Source organism: Berghia stephanieae, chromosome 14 (assembly GCF_034508935.2).
Source record: "Berghia stephanieae isolate SIO BIC M18660-M18661 chromosome 14, UCSD_Bste_1.3, whole genome shotgun sequence".
NCBI lineage: Eukaryota > Metazoa > Mollusca > Gastropoda > Nudibranchia > Aeolidiidae > Berghia > Berghia stephanieae.
Genome location: NC_088373.1, coordinates 22,270,848 through 22,288,586, shown reverse-complemented (window position 1 = coordinate 22,288,586; position 17,739 = coordinate 22,270,848). Strand labels below are relative to the sequence as shown.

The following is a 17,739-nucleotide window of genomic DNA, read 5'->3' as shown; positions in this document are numbered from 1 at the left end:
TTTATCAGACTTATTAGACCCCTACCCAGATCAAAACAACAACCCCAACCCCCATGACAACATTACCCCTTGTTCTGAGTTTAAGAACATAGGCAAGTTATTGTTCTTAGGCCGAACTGGGCTTTTATGTTCTGTATCATTCTATTTCACCCAGTTTCAACCCGTTGACATTTTAAATCCCAACCCGTTGACATTCTAACTTCTCGTCAGGGCAAAAGTGGATACCAAATACTTAATAGTATTAGCTAACGAACGAAGTACTGAAAATATTGAGGACTTGGTATTAGTGTCCTTTATTAATCTTTAATATATTTACATCGTCTATGGAGATAAGTTTAAATGCAAAGTTGTGCTTTCGGCTTTGGAATTAATTTGCGTGTTGTAAAGCCGCCAAATTCCATCCCGTCTATACAATTACCTCGTTTACTGCCAATTTGATAACGCATTGAATTCGCCATGAATTAAATCTATCATTATTTCCTACAGCTAGTCTACTCAAGACTGTACAACTTATAACAACATTTTCTGAAGTTAAAGGACAGGTATCGTTCAAAAATTTTGGCTAAATTCAAGCTATTATTGATGGCACTCACTGAATTATCAAGATTATTAAAACTGCTTCTTAAGAGATACAGAAATTTGGTGTTTTTTTTTTTGCGCTGCTTATACTATTATGACTAATATAATATTTTGACAAATTGAATACTAGTCATTTAAAACAAATAGTTACTGAGTGCTTACCCACTATTATAGATTGAAAAAAAATGTAAAAAAGGCAAGACACACGTAGACACACAATAGACACACACACACACACACACACACACACACAAATCAAACAAAAGCAGGGAAAATACCAACAAATGAAAACAAATAAAAAAGAACAACAATACCCCCCCCCCCCCCCCCCCCCAGCAAAAAAAAAAAACAAAAAAAAAAAAAAAAAACAACAACAAAAAAAAAAAACAACAAAACAACAACCCCCCCCCCCCCCCCCCCCCCCCCAAAAAAAAAAAAACCAAAACAAAGAAAACTTGCCGAATCTTCCTCTGTGCCTAGCCAACCCAAACTCTCGAGCAGGTATTTGAATGGGATACTTACCAATAGGAGAACACGACAATTGTTCCTTATAAGAAATCAACCACCATTATGGAATAAAAATCATATCCCAGAAGAAAAAAACAAACAAAAAAAAAAAAAAAACCCACGAAATTAACACACATTAACACACACACACACACACACACACACACACACACACACACACACACACACCTCAAACACACATAACTGATTATTTGACTCACAAACAGAGGAGGTGGGGTTTGTGAAACATTTAAGACGATACGGATATATCATGTAATTACGTGGATTCGAATCCAGCTCAGTAAAAGCAAAAACGGAATATTGCCCAGCTTTAGTGTGAAGGACGAATAGTGCAAGCAACACAATTTGTCCGTACGTACGGCAACCACGGTTGATGCTATTCGACCTTAAGGACGAATAGGGCTACCCTTATAAGTGCTTGATTTCTGAGGACTAATTATAAATGGTGACCACTCTATTGCGTTTTTGTATGCCATGAAAATGTTACAAAGACAATGAAGCGACGTTTTTGGGAATTCTGCAGTCATTCATCTAACCCTTGAATTTGATGAGCGCCTGTTGCATTTTAGTTCATTCAAGTATTTTAGAGTGACAAACACAACTCGTGCATTATGGGTTTATATGCAGATTTTTGTCTTGAAATTGTCAATAAAAAATAAAATGCTTTTTATTGTTTTGTTAGCTGGCAGGTCTGAATTGAATGCTATTGCATACAATTTTGTACTTTTAATCTTTTTTCTTTTTACATTTAGCCATCCTCACTTTATCCGGAGAATCGCCTGCCCCTCGTGAATGAGACAGTGAAGGCTATGGCTAAAACAAAGGTGTCCACAACCCAACTTAGGCAATACATTCAATCAAGCCAAGGATAAAATGTATTGCCTAAAGATGTCGAAGATTTGCAGCGGAGATTGTTCAAGACTGATATTGACAGGACGGACGGTGAGACGGTACAGGAATTACTGAGAGAGATAGAGGAGGAAGGAGGTGTAACAAAGTTCAGTGTGAATGAGGATGGTGGTTTTGAGTATTTGTTTTAAGTAACGGGAAGAATGAGGCGTGATTTGAGTGTTTTTTGTGATGTGTTTTTATGGATGCAGCATACAAAGTAAATCGATATTTGTATCCACTTGTGAATATTATGTGCATAGATGATGAGGGTCATGGCGGGCGAAAGACTGGAAATCCATGACCAACCTGAAACTGACATTGTACCAGTATGACGTGTGGCAAATACACAGGAAGGACTGTATCGAATTGTATCTTCAGTGACAAACAGGATCAATAGCTTGTTTCAAGTTATGGTAGAACATCAGTTTCTGCAAAGAATCTCCCAGTTGGAACAATTGTTGACTCTTGTCTCTGAAGATAAAGACTTTGACATTGTTGACATGACTGACTTAATACAGACAAATCCCCATTCTAACCCTCTTTCTGACTTTTCAGAGACACCAGACATTGTAAATGCACGTACTGACCAGAGACCACAGACATTATAAATACACACTCTGCCCAGACAGAGACCACAGAAGTTATGGACACACAGACTGACCAGACAGAGACCACAGACGTTATGGACACACAAACTGACCAGACAGAGAGACCACAGACGTTATGGACACACAGACTGACCAGACAGGGACTCCAGATAACAGAGGCATGCGACCATAAAGATGCCCTTGACACGACAGAGACAGACTGCGAAATTTTTCAAATGTGACTCTACACAGGAAATTTCATACAGAATTCCCTTAATTCCTTTACTCATTGTCCATTTGTAAAATTTATTTTCATGTAATAAACCACCAAAAAAGTAAATTTTTAACGTGGGTGGGGGCTGTCACGTTACTGTAGAACGAGCTTAAGTCTCAGTGGGATATTACCTATAGGCAACCACAAGTTGGTATTTTTCAAACCTGTTGCTATGCTATCTTGTGATGACAACGTCTCTCAGTCGCCAAACGTCACTAGCTATCCTTCACATAATGCAGGGTTGATTGTGTGAAGTACGTTTGGGGCCGGAAGATAGCAAGGCATAGTGCAGGCTACTGTACTGTGTCAGTCCGTGAACGGGTGACCAATTCATAGTACAGAGAAGGCAAATTTGTTACTATATGTCCTAATAAAAATATAACACAGAGAAGGCCGAAACTGTGTTATACAGGTCGGTACAGAATAAAACAAATATAACACAGGAGACCAAACACTGTGTTGTAGAATATCAAAATTTCAAAGGTGGTCGGTCAGTGACGAAATAAAAAGGGACATTATAAGTCGTAATATCACATCCCAATAAAAGAGTGTGATAGTAAAAAGGTGCCCGTTAACAATTGAGTCGGTCAAGTCTCTATCCAGATTCAAAAGGATAGTGCAAAGTCCTGTATGTAAAACAAATTTGAGAAGCATGGTTGTTCTCAATACTTGTTGGGTCGTGATCGGTATAGAGTGAAGTAGTGTTCATGCTACACATCTTCACGAAAAATCAGAGCAATGCTGTGTCAAGATTACAGAGGAGCAAGAAGACAAGATTTGTTTGTGTGTCTTTATATGTTACGGAATAGGTACATTTTGGTTGTCAAAACTTTCATTTTTATTTTGACATTTTTTTGATCTTTTAAAATAAAATTATAATTTAATTTAATCAACAGACTTGTTTAATAATTTAAAGATATACTTTTGTGGGGACCTTTTGTAAAATCATTAGTCCGATTGTAGTTGTAAATTTCTTTATATTCTAATGTCATAAAATCAGTGACACCACTGAATTCCTACCAGCGCTTTTACTCACTGAGTCCCTACTACTAGTAGGTACAGAAAACTGATTTTTCAAACCCAACAATGCTCAATTTAGTCACTTTTGCTTAAAAGAGTTTGCAATTCTGAGCATTTTGATACCAATATCATACATGTATCTCAATTTTTAAGGAAGATATTGTCATTTGAAAATTTGACAATTTCGTCGTCGCGACACCCTGCTTCAGCACCCAACTTCGGGACTTCGTATAAAAAAAAGTATCGGGCTCACAATGACAAAATTTCAACTGCTTAGAGTCTCATAATAGAAATTAAACAACTCCAATTTTTTTCAGAACTCTAGCTCTTTATTTAATTACATTTTAAGCGCCACGAAAACGCAAAAAATGCATATTTCCCATAAATCGCCAAGGGAGACAAAAAATGTGTCCGTCGAGGCAGCCTCTGGTCGGCACGCCATTTTGCTCTCACTGACTGGGCTGTGCAACTCGTGTTTATTTACCAAAGTTAAATGCTGGGCGAATGCGGGCGATACTTATAATCGGTACGGCATTTCCATATTTTAAGAGAAAAATGGATGAGCTTTCCCCAGTAATGTAAAAATAGTCTGCTGAAATTTTGTGGAAATGAGTTAAATCTTCCTTTTTTTGAGAAATTTTAAAAATAAAATCGCTTCCCCTAAATAAACCAACAGTTATTTGGTATCGATCAAAACGTTAAGATCTTGTGCACATTTTAAACCAATTACTGATCCGATACCACCCATGGCCCGAATTCGCCAAGCTCTTCAAGATGACCGATCGCGAAAAGTTCATTTTTTCCATCAGCGGGCGAGCCGATTAGTGACTTGTTTCAAAACCCACTTAAATTATCTTCAAAAAAAGCAGATAAATCATTTAGACACCATTTTAAAGGGATTTGAATAAGCTTTCGATTGATATAAATTTTATCCTTGTCATTTTGATATTTAATGGAATACAACGAAGTAAAATTTATGTAAAACACATCGAAAATTGTCCGCCAGAGCGCATTAGCGGCAGTTTGCCGTACCTACTACTACCAGCGCTATTACTCACCCAGTCCCTACCACCTGGGCGGGGTTCCTGACCTCCCATAGTGGGCAGGGGGGTTCATACTGTGTCTTCTATCCCCTTATATGTTTTCCAACATGCTTTCTGTGTTTGTCTTGGAATGAGATTACTTGGTTTTGTCCTGGTCCTGGCCGGATCCCCTGGCTGAGAGGGAAGCAGTCGAATGTATAGTTAGTTTTGGGAGATGATATTTTTTTCATTGTAAATCATCTCTCTGTTATGTACTGTATTATGTTTTATTTACATATTATATTTGATTTGTTAACATTTGAGTGTATTCCTCTTAGTCGGGACCTGTGCTTGTGTCTGGATGAGACTTTAGGTGATCTTAAACTAAGTACTTTGATGGTGTGCTCTTGAAATCTACATCTGTTTCCCATTTGAACAAATTCCCCTATGTCTTACCTTTTCTTGGGTGCTTTAATTGAATTCTATAACTGTTTACTATCCCATTTCTTCCTTTTTACTGGCGCTGATATGACCTTAATGTGTTGCAAGCGCCGTAAAACCCTCAAAAACAAACAGTCCCTACCAGCGTTACTCATTGAGTCATAGAGCTTTTACTCACCGAGTCCCTACCACCAGTGCTATAACTCACAGAGTCCCTACCACCAGCGCTTTTACTCACTGAGTCATAGAGCTTTTACTCACCTAGTCCCTACCACCAGCGCTAAAACTCTCAGAGTCCCTACCACCAGTGCTATTACCGAGTCATAGAGCCTTTACTCACCTAGACCCTACCACCAGCACTAAAACTCACCAAGTCCATACCACCAGTGCTATAACTCACCGAGTCCCTACCACCAGTGCTATAACTCACCGAGTCCCTACCACCAGTGCTTTTACTCGAGTCATAGAGCTTTTACTCACCGAGTCCCTACCACCAGCGCTATAACTCACTGAGTCCCTACCACCAGCGCTTCTACTCACTGAGTCATAGAGCTTTTACTCACCGAGTCCCTACGACCAGCGCTATTACTCACCGAGCCCCTACCACCAGCGCTTTTACTCACCGAGCCCCTACCACCAGCGCTTTTACTCACCGAGTCCCTACCACCAGCGCTATTACTCAGCGAGTCATAGAGCTTTTACTCATCGAGTCCCTACGACCAGCGCTTTTACTCACTGAGTCCCTACGACCAGCGCTATTACTCACTGAGTCCCTACCACCAGCGCTTTTACTCGTTGAATCCCTATCACCAGCACTTTTACTCGCCGAGTTCCTACCACATGGCTATTACTGAGTCCCTAACACCAGCGCTAATACTATTAGCCACCAAATCCCTACCACCAGGGGGACAATATAAGCTCAAATTAGACCCCAAAAATTCTTACAGTGATGCAGAAAAAAACAACGAACAATCTCTTTCAAATTTACACAAAATGTTTCTTACAACAAGATGGATAGGTTTAGCAATAGTCTTGAAAATAAATTTTTCAGAATTTTTTTTCGATGTCTTAGTGAAAATTTGGTGTGACATGACAAGAAAAAAAATTGATTTAAAAATTCATAAAACTGCTAAATTTTTGTTTAGCCCAAAACCCAACCATCATGATGCAAAACATATCATAAGAAAAATTCTGACCAAATTTGAAGACAATCTGATGGGAAACAATCCAGATGTGAATGTTAGAAAATCAGAGAATGACGCACAATGAAATTTGGAGAAAATGAAAATTTTTTCTTTAATTTGATAATAAAGCTAATTATGCAGACAAAGGCCAACATTCATCAAGTATAACCAATATGGAACAAGAAAACAGTAATATTTTATAAATTGATCAAATTCTGAAAAAAATTATAAACGATTCGCTAACCCATACCTCTAAGAAAAAAAATTGCGAAATAATTTAATATCTGCTGTTATTCACCAAAAAATTACTTTAGTGGTCAAATATGCTTTATAGTTCTAAAATTCTTTAATTATATCTCATGAACTAATAATGTGATGTATAATTTGATGCTAAACACCAAAAATAACTGAATTTAAAAAAAAAACTTTTTTAAGGGGCAACATAAGCTAAAATTAGACGTAAAACCCTAAAATTTCTAACATAGATGCACCAAAAACTAGCATATAAACTTCTTTCAAATTTAAACACAATGTTTCTTTCATAAATAGCTATATCATGAAAACTCTTGGAATACTTTTTTTAGAATTTTTATTTGATTTCAACTGAAAATTTAGCGCGGATCGACAGGAACAAATGAATTTTAAAATTTATAAAATTGCTAAATTTTAATTTACCCCCAAACACTTACATCATGATGTTTTTTTTTTTTTTGTTTGTTGCTTTAGGTCTCTTCCAACACAATTGAGGTTATATGAGAGACCGCTGAAACAAAAAAACAAGCAATCTAACAAAAATAGTACAAATGTCAATCAAAATCATAAGCTAAATTATAAATAACCAAGAACAAACAGGCAGAGGATTTACAGGAAAAAAAATATCCCCTGTCAAAAATACAATCACAAACCAAAGAAGCAGGATAGGCTAGTAAAGAGAAGAAGAAACGACATCACTATCGGATCGTACACCCATGCGAACATCATAGGTATATGATTCAAGGGTGATGCTCCCATCCAACCACCCGCACATCATGATGTAAAACACATCATAGAAAAGATTCTGAATAAATTTGAAGATAATTTAAAGGAAAATGATTGAGGTAGGATTGCTAGAAAATCAGACAAATGACATAAAACAGACATTTGAGAAAGCACAAGCTTTTTCTATAATTTGACATAAAGTTAAAAGGCTGATTTTGCAGACAACTAAAAGAAATGATCCATCAAACTTTCAAAATATGACCGTAATAGGACAAGAAAACGAAAATTTTGTAGATTGATCTAAGTCTAAAAAAAATTATAATCGGTTCACTAACCCATACCCCTTAGATAAAAAAAAATGCTGTAAAATTGATTTTTTTACGCCCAGAGATAAAATAATTTTGTGGTCAAATATGATGTCATACCTTATGAATTCATCATTATAATCACAAAACCTAATTATTTACTGTATACAATAGGTTAATTAGATGATTTCTAGATATATTAAATGATTTTTCAAAATATGATATGGCACGCTATCCTCATTTTTCATTTTTTTATTCTACTTGAGAGACAAGTCGTATAAAATTAGATATCTAGTCAAGTTGAACTGCAAAATCAATTCTATTTTAGACAATAAAACAGTTAAATAGTGCACTAGCTCTGAATAAAAAGCAATTTGCTTTCCCAAACCCTTGGAATAAAAATCTCTTTCGCCTCAATACAGAAAAAGTCAACACTACTTGTTTGCCACCACTTTTTTTGTAGTTCCACAAAGAGGGTTGATCCTGCTCTGGATGGAAAAATTGAAATAAAAAAGAGACACATTTCATTAGCAATTTTTGGAAATGGCATTATTGTCATAAAATGCATTTGTCAAAGACATAGCAATTTTTAAAAAATGATCATTATTCACACCAACACACTTGAAATTTCATTGGTTTTACATCCATAGAACAAAACTCTTGGTAACAAACTATAGTCTGTTGTTAAGTTAATACATTCAATAGTAATTCAATTCAAATGATGCTTTGCCATTTTCATTTAGAAAAATGAGCATTTATTTTATTGATCACCAATAAAAAATGTAAAGGCGCAATGGAGATTTGAAAACATTACTAACCATTGTCAAAAAGTGCATGCAGACACTCTGGTCTGCTGGCCCAGATGATGGTTTGCTGATTGATGAGTTTTGCCACAGGCAAAGGTTTGCCTCAACACACCTTGCCAGAATAGCCCTTGAGCCAGCATCTTTATGGATTGTCAGGACACCAGTAACGTCAACAGTGTTCTTTCATGTTAGCTGTCGATGAAAACAAAAAATTAAATTAAATTCACTACAGCAAAATAGGCACATACATGCCAATGCTAAAGTTTATAACAGCAACACTTCGCATGTTGAACGGGACATAACGTCTGTTAGGCGATATTACAATTTCTTCGGACAGAGACAACGCAGTTAACGGCCAAGTACACATTTTACAACTGAGTCCGGTGAGAGAAAGTGAGCAAAGTGCCTTTTCCAAGGGCTCAACTATGCGCCGAGCGAGGCTCTAGCCCAGGACCTTCCGGTCCAAAAGCGAGTGTCATACCACTACGACATAGCCATACGTAATTTTTAAAAATATAATAAAAATAATCACACTAATATAATTATCTCACATTGTCATCATCATAGGCATTTCAAAACTACTAATAATACTACCACTACAGATATCTTATCATTATAAAATATTACTCTCTCTCTCTCACTCTATCTCTCTCTCTCTCCCCCTCCTCTCTCTCTCTCTCTCTCTCTCTTCTCTCTCTCTCTCTCTCTCTCTCTCTCTCTCTCTCTCTCCATGAACATAACATACAAAACCCAATTTTCCGATATAAAAAAACAGCCCCCCCCCCCCCCCCCAAAAAAAAAAAAAAGTTTTGAAAAAGTATGGACGATGCATGCTGTGTCGGCCATAATAAAGATAATAACAATAACTGAATGAAAAGTATTTTTTAAAAGGACCCTGAGCCTGGAATGTCGTGAGTACTCGAAACCTCTTGATCTTGATAAAATTAGCAACCTTTTGACTGGGGATCGAACATTGAAACACCTGGTTTTAATCGCCTGACATGGAAGGCTGATTTAAATTATTGGGGGGGGGGGGGGGGAATTAGTATTTTATTTTTTTTAAGCCCTGTTATTGTTATTTTTCACAAAATAAAGTAATAAAGTTAAGTAATTCGCGGTAGCGACAAATGTGTCGTCAGCTGATGCACAATCAACAAACACACAACCCCAAAGCATGTTTAGTTATAAAAATAAGAAATGAATTAAAATGTGCATTTCGTATGCTTACCTTGTAAACTGAGTATTCTGTGACTTGAAAAGAGTGAAGAATTACCAAAGTCCGTCAAAATCAACTTGTAATAATAGTAATAACGTGATTGTGATGAGATGAAGTGGTCACTTTTTGACTTCCAGATAATTCATTGTATATTGCAGTTCTATCCGTATAAAATGTTATATTTTTAGTAATTACGCAAATTCTATTTTTAGGAAGCGTACAAATAAGCTCTGACGTTATTTGCAGCGGTAGTACAAATAAGCGTAGCCATAACTATAACATCCTTATTAATAAAACAAGGGACATAATTCATGTTTCAACTTTCCAAACAGTATCGTAATAGTTATTTCCCTAGAAAGGGGTCAGTTATAAATGTGACCTACTATTACTAATACTTTATTACAATACCGACTGAGAGGAAAGGTCATATGGAGGGCAAGATAGACCGGAGAGGAAATTGAATGCACTCAGTTTAACGGCTTATAGCCTTTATTTCCCCGCAATTATTGCTGGTCCTCCACTACTGTATTAAAATATATATTATAAACGGTTGCCACTAAATCAACATTTGTAATTCAGACGCCAATTGTTCCAATTTAGACACCCAGTTTGTTTGTTTTTTAATTCGGACACCCGCTTATTCCAATTCAGACACAGGCAGGGGCGTGGCTCTATTGGTTCAAATGGTGCCTGACACCACATCCATGTTTTAAAAATGGATAACAGCATTTTTTAAAATATATAAAACTGAGAAATGGTATATATCGCCTTTTATCAACAGTGCGAAACAGACTCCCTTTCTGTCACAACGCCTTCTACCCACGCTTTTCTCCGGATTCACACAGTCCGTTGATGACTGTCGTCAGCGACTGTGTACTATGACTGAGCGAGTGACTGGATTTCCCCACTCAAACGATTCCAAGGAGCGGATCTTCGCTGGCTCCATTTGGCTATTACTATAATGTACTATAATGTTGCCACATTGAATACCTGGCTCGAATTTTTACCATCTTCACATACGAGAAAAAACCCGCCTCAGGTGCCGAGGAATTTTTGCTCCAACTCTGTTGGACTGGGGAAAAATAGCTAATGTTGGTCATTTACGTCCTAGTCATAGTATGGTAACTTCGACCATCTTTATTATTATCGAAATCACGATTATTAACAAGTTCATTTGTTTCTCTCTGTGTGTCGTGATTATTGTATATATTAATGTATTATTATTGTTATTATTATTATTTTTTTATTATTATTATTATTATTATTATTATTATTATTATTATTATTATTATTATTATTATTATTATTATTATTATTATCATTATCATCATCATCATCATCATCATCATCATCATCATCATCATCATCATCATCATCATCATCATTATTATTATTATTATTATTGCTGCAAAAATTGATATGAAGGAATGTGAACGAGTTAAGTCAAACATTTCTTGATAGTGATGCTATATGCTAAATGCATGATTTTCGCGTGAATATGCGTGTTTGACTTTGCGTGTGTGTGGGCGTGCGCGTTCATCACACACACACACACACACACACACACACACACAGATAGGTAGATAGATAGATAGATAGATAGATAGATAGATAGATAGATAGAGAGAGAGAGAGAGAGAGAGAGAGAGAGAGAGAGAGAGAGAGAGAGAGAGAGAGAGAGAGAGAGAGAGAGAGAGAGAGAGATCTTGTATGGTGTCATGTTTGATTTCCGAAGTGGAATGGGGCTGTTTCATGACGTAACTACAGTACTCTTTTAATAGGCCATGGGCTGTTTACATTCTTACGCTTTGTAAGTTTTGAAATTACCCTTTGTTCGATTGACATTCAATGTCTGCATGTGTCCCTTTAGCCATTTCCCTCAGTGTCCAAACTTCAATCAATATATTCGTTCGTGATTTATATAAACAAACTATTGAAAAGATTTGCAGGAATAGAAACATCACCATGCAAATTTACTTTACAAGTATGTAAGTTTTTTTTCTTTCTTTTATATTTACACATGTAGCATGTGTAAGTCATTTTCGTCTGGCACCACTTTATACTGTAAGCATGCCACGTCACTGGACACAGGGGTGTTGAAATTCAAACATGACTGTCCATTTGTTCTATTTCTGTCGTTGTTGTTTACTTGTTTTCAATTTACATTCTAAAAGTTTTCACAATTTTTTATGACGAGTTTAAATATGTACAAGGAATCAGATTAGAGCGTGTTAATCTAAATAGCCCGCCTGCGGGAATGTGTCGTGAAGTCCCAGGTTTGAGAGTTATTTGTTGAGACGAGGGTAATTTTAATTGGTCGATATTTGAAGGACAAGTTGTCTGGCAAATTTTTAAATACGGTACTTGAATTTCCTGGAGAACGGCAGTTAACCGGTCAAAACGAATCTTTGCTTATAAAAGTTTATATTTTTATTCTAATCATCTCCACTACTGCAAAGTATTATAACTTCCTTTTTATCTTCTTATATTTTTCAGATGCAAAAAGGACCTGGACACCGTGACACATCATTGAATTCCTGACAAGGGTTGTGGCATGTTTGATTTGTGTTGTCCTGCTTAATAAACCTGATTTAAAATGATCTGACGTTTGTTTTCTGTTTTCGTTTTTGTGTTTGGTTTTTAAAAGTTATTCATCTTTATTTTTTCTTTATTTTTTTTTTTGTTTGGGGGGTGGGGGGGGGGGGGGGGGGGGGGAGAGAGAGAGAGAGAGGTGAATGCGTGAATTACTATTCGTTGTATATATATATATATATACAGTGCACTCTGGATACGTCGACGTTGCCTAAGTCGATTTTTACCCAAGTCGATTTTTTTTCTTGGTCCCTCCCCCCTCTTCCTATATAACATTAGTAAATAATAAAAAAACTCCACATAAGTCGATGTCGCTTAAGTCGATGTTCTTATCACTCATGACTACAATAAAATCACAAATAAACAAGTATTTCCATTGGTTAAAAAAGCTACCAGTAAGAATTTTCAGTGGTTAAGAATATCCGTGAACGATTGGTGCACATCGATGTGATGTAGGTGCTTTGCCCGACGTCCGTGTTCAATGTACATAAGCAGTATTGAATAACTTTAATTTCTCCATCTCAAATTTTACATAGTCGCAACTTCAAGTTCATGATTCTTTTTGGTTCTAATCCCAGGCCATCCTATGTAATGGCCCTCTTAATTAGTATCAATTTTATCAAGAATTCAAGTCAAGTCTACAACTTCTATCGCGGAAAAGGAAGATTTGACGATTTACAAGAAGCATGACCTTGACCCAGAGGCTCCTACCCTTCCGCTTTTCGCGGAATAATTTCACTTAATTGGGAAACATTCCACATTCAAGGCAAAAATCCCGCTTTTCACCTTTCCAATCCAGGAAAATTATTTTTTGAAAATCTCTAGTTAAAAAAAAGTGAGCTATGGCTTATTTCGTCAGCATCTCCTATGGTCAATCAACACACATTTTGTGTGTCTGATTATTCCCTTCAAATTGTGTGCTGATGATGTCGGATAATATTATATGTTTGGGAGGGGGGTTGACCGAAGTATTATTATTATTATGGTGACTCCAATTTGTGAGGTCAATGACCTTAGTAATATTATATGTTGGCTTCAATTTATATGTTGGCTTCAATCGGCAATAATATGATTGAGTACGGTCAGCTTCTTTCCCTATTTAACTTTGGCCCTGTATACCTGTGTGTGTGTGTGTGTGTGTGTGTGTGTGTGTGTGTGTGTGTGCCGGCACGCACGTTTGTTTGATTAGGTGTGTGTTGAGGGGGGGGGGGGGGGAGGGTCCTGACACGGTTAAATCCATTTTTACACATTTTATATTTTATCTTTTGAGTACTTTTGGATTGTCTATTACATTTTCTGTTGCAAAGCATGTCATGGTCAATAACAGTAAGTTGATTCCCCTTTTTTTATCTCAAATTCCGATTTTTATGTATTCTGATTCCTCTATGGGGCTATTGGGGGTAGGAACCTCTGATGACCCACTTCAGAGACCGCGCGATATGAAGGGACATACTTATTCTAGCTTGGTTTGCTTTGTTCACATGCGTTTTTGCTCATTTGGGTACACTCCGGTTAAGTTGATTTTCGGATAAGTCGATGTTTTTCTCGGTTCCCCTGGGCATCGTCTTATCCGGAGTCCACTGTATATATATAACAACGAAACAGTCGAGATCGGATATATCGACATCTTCGGGACCGTGGTAAAATGTTGATATAAGCGTGATGTCGATTTATCTGGAATTCATAAAAATGAATGGGGAACATATGAGAAAAGGCGGGATAATAAGAAGGGAAGTCAATAGTGATGATTTGGTGGCCTTTAAAAGGGACGATTTAAAAATTTATTACGGTTCACTTTATTTAATTTTCATAAACAGGTGCATGCGTAAGTTACTCAGAATAAAATGGATTGATAGAATTTTTTTTTTTTTAATGAAGAAGAATGGAAAAGAACACAGCAGAAACCAGTTGGAGAGGAAATAGGAAGAAGACGATGGAGGTGGATTGGACACACGCTTAGAAAGAATGACTCCACTATAACAAAGAAAGAATTGACTGGAACCCTCAGGGCAGAAGATCAAGGGGAAGGCCACGAGGAACATGGAGAAGAATTAAAGAAGCTGACATACAGAGAAGTGGTAAGACATGGGATGAGATTTAAAAAAAAGTTAGCTCAGGATAGAGAAGGATGGAAACTGTCTGTGGCCTATACCCTGACCCAGGGTGAAAAAGGCAATGATGATGATGACTTTATTTAACTAAGTCTTTTACTGTGGTCTGTCTCTGAAGGCAAAGAATATTTTATGTGCCGTTTCCTCAACACTGGCAAGGACGTCAAATAATTAATTGTCCTCGTGAAGTTGCTGAGCACAACAGTGTAGGACCTTGATAGCTACTATTGTGGTATGGGTGCACTCTCCTCATCTGACTCCACATCAACAACAATGGCGTCTTCTAAAATGTAACTATTGTTATTGTGGTATCGAGACTTAGTACCAGTATTGGACTTGCGGATAATATCGAGACCGAGAAGCTGAGATTTTGTATTGCAGAAATGAGAAAATGAGAAAGTGATTTCTTGGGATGGTTCTTTTTTACGAAACCCGACAAAGTTATGTGAAGTAGGTAGCAGTGGGGAGTGAACCTGAGACTCAGGGAAGTGTACACCTTTGGGGAGTGAACCTGGGACTGGGATATTATTGCTTTCTTACGAAACCCGCTGAAACCCAACAATATCCGGCAAAGTTATTGGAAGTAGACAACTGTGGGGAATGAACCTCAGACTTAGGGAAGTGTATACCTGTGGAGAGTGAACCTGAGACTCAGGGAAGTGTACACCTGTGGGGAGTGAACCTGAGTCTATGGTTATCGACGGATTTCAGGGGGTTTCGTAAAAAAAAGCAATTATTTTTTTTTTACGAAACCTGAAAATATCCGACAAAGTTATGGGAAGTAGACAACACAAGGGAGTGAACCTGGGACTCATGGAGGTGTACACCCGTGGGGGTGAACCTGGGACTATGGGAAGCATATATCAGTGGAAAATGAACCTGGGACTATGGGAGAAGGATACCAGTGGGAGTTGAAGCCGGACTATGGGAGTTGGGTATCAGAGGAGAATGAACCTGACACTCTAAGAAGCTGGCACCAATGGGGACATAACCTGAAACTGAGGGACGTACACAGCACTGGGGAGTGAACCCGGGACTATGTAAAAAGGATATCAGTGGGAAATGAGTAATTCTCACTAAACTGTGTTAACCAGACTATAAGCGTGGTAATAATTCTTCTTCTGGTGAATATGATGATGATGATGATGATGATGATGATGATGATGATGATGATGATGATGATAGTGATGATGGTGATGATGGTGATGATGATGCTGATGATGATGATGATGAGGATGATGATGATGATGACGACGATGATGATGATGATGATGATGATGATGATGATGATGATGATGATGATGAAGATGATGATGATCATGATGATGATGATGATCATGATGATGATGATGATGGTGGTGGTGATGATGATGATCATGATGATGATGGTGGTGGTGATGAGAAAGTCCAAATTGTCCCTATAGATGCTGTGTGCTTGTCTAAGAAACTCACAATAATGCCATTCATAATGGACAAAGTAACAAAACTGCTTGCAACCTTGAACGTTTATAGTCTGGTTAATGCAGTTTAGTGAGAATTACTCATTTCCCACTGATATCCTTTTTACATAGTCCCAAGTTCACTCCCAGTGGTGTGCACTTCCCTGAATCCCAGGTTCATTCTCCAACGGTGCCCCCTCCTATAGTGTCAGGTTCATTCTCCTCTGGTACCCAACTCCCATAGTCCGGCCTCAAATCCCACTGGTATCCATCTCCCATAGTCTCGGTTAATTTTCCACTAATATCCTTTTCCCATAGTCCCAGGTTCACTCCCCACTGGTGTATACCTCATTCATCCAAGGTTCTGTCTCCACTGTTGCCTAGTTCCCATAACTTTGTCGGACATTGTCGTGCTCCGGCGGGTTTTGGCGGGTTTAGTAAAAAAAAGTAATTATTGCGTTTTATACGAAAGCCGCCAATCACCATAGGCTCAGGTTCATTCCCGACTGGTGTACACTTCCCTGAGTCCCAGGTTCACTCCCCACTGCTACCTACTTCCACTAGATTTGTCTGATTTCGTCGGGTTTTGTAGGGTGTCTGCGGGTTTCGTAGAGGGGAGGGGGGGGGGCGGATAGGGGGACAATGCTTCATTTACTAGCACTCAGATCAGGATTAGCCAGGGCAGCTTACAAAGACAGATAGACAGTCTCGCACATAGTGGGTGATGTATGGGGTGGGGGTGGTGGTGGGGGTGGGGGTTATCATCAGGCCATTTGTTGAAAGCCATGTAATAATAGAGTGTTTCAGCAGATCATTTTAGGGCTTAGTATTAGTCTTAGACCTTAATTTATCACGTGATCGCTTATTATAGAAAGGGAATTCCTTAGTGACGAGTGCAAAAGTTTGTCACTTTGTTGTCAAAATTTTTGTGTCCGATTCACACCCTATTTATGATGCAGTTGGCTTAAAAAATGTTAGTACCATTTAGAATTATTGATTTATGTCGATTTCTTTTCATCACAAACCTATGTACATTATGTATGAATTTCTTTGGGGTCCCGTAACAACCTCCAATTGTCCAGTGTCAGTCGAGTACACGATGACTTCGGCCTCCGGTGTCTGTTCGCACAGAGATGCGTCCCTCAAGAATCAAGGAACCAATTTTCTCAGCTGACGCTTGCATTAGATTATTTTCCCTGAAGAGGATATGTTTTTGTCAATAAATATATTTAATATTGAGGGAAAGTTGTCTTTGAAACTGTACGCTGAGCTATTTAGAAAAAAATGACCCAGATTTTTTTCATAATTAGATTCAAATGACCCGAAATATGCACCCTTCACCTTTCGGCTTGTCATGCGCATTCAATTTGTTTACACATTGCTTAGCAGCAGACTCAAGTTGTCTATGTCCAGGGAAACTCAGATTGTGATCCCTCTGCTCGTTTATGGGCTGTCGGCCAGCGCAATATTTTTGAGTATCAAAGCAATGCAATGAGAATGAGGTGTGAAAAGTTTTTAATCTCATTCGCGTTGGGAAAAAAAAATCTCCACCGAATCGCTCACGGTAGACTACTTGATTTAAACTTATTTTACGAAGTTAACTATTAATCATCCATGTTGAATCAAAGTGCTGAAAGAGAAAGATTGAAGCTTTTTTAAACCCGACACGACGTCACAAACACACACACACACACGCAGACACACACACACACACACACACACACACAGGCAGAAACAACACACCACAGGGACTCACAATGCTTCAC

General features: G+C 37.8%; 2 long non-coding RNA genes across 3 annotated transcripts in view; one reads left to right on the top strand and one right to left on the bottom strand.

The window, feature by feature from the left end:
* Positions 1–3,748, top strand: part of LOC144959983 (uncharacterized) — a 43,500-nt gene extending 39,752 nt beyond the window's left edge. Inside the window, exon 4 of the long non-coding RNA XR_013642731.1 lies at positions 1,860–3,748. This is a non-coding gene — a long non-coding RNA (uncharacterized LOC144959983). The remainder of the gene's footprint in view (positions 1–1,859) is intronic.
* A 2,865-nt stretch (positions 3,749–6,613) lies between these two features.
* On the bottom strand, positions 6,614–10,104 carry LOC144959984 (uncharacterized). 2 transcript variants are annotated; one of them, XR_013642733.1, is made up of 3 exons: positions 9,844–10,104; positions 8,628–8,807; positions 6,614–8,297 (listed from the first exon to the last, which is right to left on the bottom strand). It is a non-coding gene; the product is annotated as an uncharacterized LOC144959984 (long non-coding RNA). The 2 variants fall into 2 exon arrangements; XR_013642732.1 differs by lacking the exon at positions 9,844–10,104 and having other exon boundaries at positions 8,628–9,257.
* Positions 10,105–17,739: the final 7,635 nt, after the last annotated feature.